We start from the raw sequence: 2,225 nt of genomic DNA, 5'->3' as shown, positions 1-2,225 counted from the left end.
CTTGAACCTCTCTAGTCTCATCTGCTCCTGCTCGGAAGCCGCTGCCATGCCCTCGGGCTGAACTGGTGCCGCAGGCGGCGCAGGAATAATCTCTGGGACCTGCTCAACATGCGCTCGCTGCTCAGGAGTGCGGGCGGCGGGAGTCTGTGCTCCTCCCCCGGCCTGGGATGTGGCTGCAGCAAGGGGAAGCAATCCTGCTTGAGCCAAAGTGGTGTACATACTCATGAACTGTGCCAAAGTCTCCTGAAGGGCTGGAGTAGTAGTAGCAGTAGGCGTGTCAGGTGCCTGGGCTCCGGCTGGATCTGCTGGTGGTACCTCAGCGGCAGTTCGCGCAGGTGCTCTCGCTGCACCACGTGCACTTCCTCGAACTCTACCCCGGCCCCGACCTCCGACGGCTGCAACAGGGGGCGCGGGTGCCTGATCACCTCGGGTAGTACGCGTCCTCACCATTTGTGAGAGAGTAGAAGACAGAGGTTTAGGATTGTAGATGTCAAAAATCTCGCACGACAGGGAAATCAAATGAAGTGGAATTTTCCTAACGGTTACATAGCCTCTCGCAGATAAGTACAGACGTCTCCGCACCGATCCACGAGACTCTAATAAACCGGCTTGTGATCTGTGACTCCTTTGAACCTAGAGCTCTGATACCAACTTGTCACGACCCTAGTTCACCAACCGTGAACATGTCATGATGGCACCTGGTCCCCATGACCAGGTAAGCCTAACATTTGCGGAAATATAATAATTGCGGAAAATTAGAGAAAATCAAATCATATATCTAAAGGAAACTGTACTGAATGTCGCATGGCAAGTACAACTCAATATCACAAGTCTAAAACAATTCCCAAAACCCGGAAACTCACAAATCACAAGCTAAGGGATACATAAGAGGCTCTGACTCAAGAATATCTTTACAAAGGAGAAATGCTGGAAGAGCTATACTTATTACAGAAAACTGGAAAGGGACTCCTCGGTCCGCGGATGCATCAGATATACCTCGAAGTCTCTACCGTTACGCCTCCTTCCAAGGCTGACAGAACTGAGTGGGAATACCTGTATCTGCACAACAAAAATGTGCAGAAGAGTAGCATGAGCACACCACGGCGGTGCCCAATAAGTATCAAGACTAACCTCGGTGGAGTAATGACGAGGAACAGTCAAGGCACCTACCAGTCAATAAACAGTATAATCATAGGAACAATGGAAATGACATATAAATATGTAAAGACTGCATAAATGATCAAGAATGCTACAATTCACAATAAGGGAAAAATACAACAAGTAACAACGAGAATATAATAAATGAGGATAGGAAATGACGGTAGAATCACAATCCAAATCCTAAGGCCACAACACAACAATGGAAAAAAAACAAGTCAATAACTCATATCCTACGATGATGTTCACAAAGGTCTTATCCAACTCTTTCCACAATCTCGCCAAGTCTCGGACAAACCACAACTCGCGAAGACCCAGCATTTGAAATCTAACAATTGGCATCCTGTGCCCCATCAATCTCATGGTCATACCGACAACTAACTGGCTAACTAGGGCCAGTCTCACAAATATAATGGATAAACGAGGGCGTACCTCCACCCTTAGCAAAATCAGGAGGAATTCACCTCTAATAGGGGTGTTCAGCTACGTGTATGCTTGTGCAAATGTTTCTAACAAAATTCTACCAGCTAGTAAACATGAAAAGGAGAACGGATCGCACGTACGATGTTTTCTCACAACTTCCAAGCGATAAAGCTCATACCGGTAAGCAACCCACAATCATATTATTAAACAAATAGGAATGCCTCCACAGGCCATCACAATTCTCTACAATCATCCCCTGACATAGCCCACCTTATTTTGCCACGTGTGCAATTAATAACATAATAAGCACCGCCTTATTTCGCCACACGTGCATCACAATGTTCCCACCTTATTCCGCCACATGCGCAACCCACATATAAGCATATAACATATCCCGCCTTATTACGCCGCATGTGCAAAACATCAATAACAACAATAGCACGGCAAAGACCTCGTGCAACCCTTCAACAACAATCGCACGGCAGAAACCTCGTGCATCACTGTACCAACAACCGCACGGCAGAAACCTCGTGCATCACAATATCAACAAATGACAATATATACAGGAACAAAGCAAGAGAATCAACTCCAGAGATTCCGTTCACCAAAAGACGGTACAACTAACGTACAAGGAAAATAACTGT

The sequence above is a fragment of the Nicotiana attenuata genome, chromosome 1, assembly GCF_001879085.1.
Source record: "Nicotiana attenuata strain UT chromosome 1, NIATTr2, whole genome shotgun sequence".
Classification (NCBI taxonomy): Eukaryota; Viridiplantae; Streptophyta; class Magnoliopsida; order Solanales; family Solanaceae; genus Nicotiana; species Nicotiana attenuata.
Note: the sequence above shows the minus strand (reverse complement) of the source record.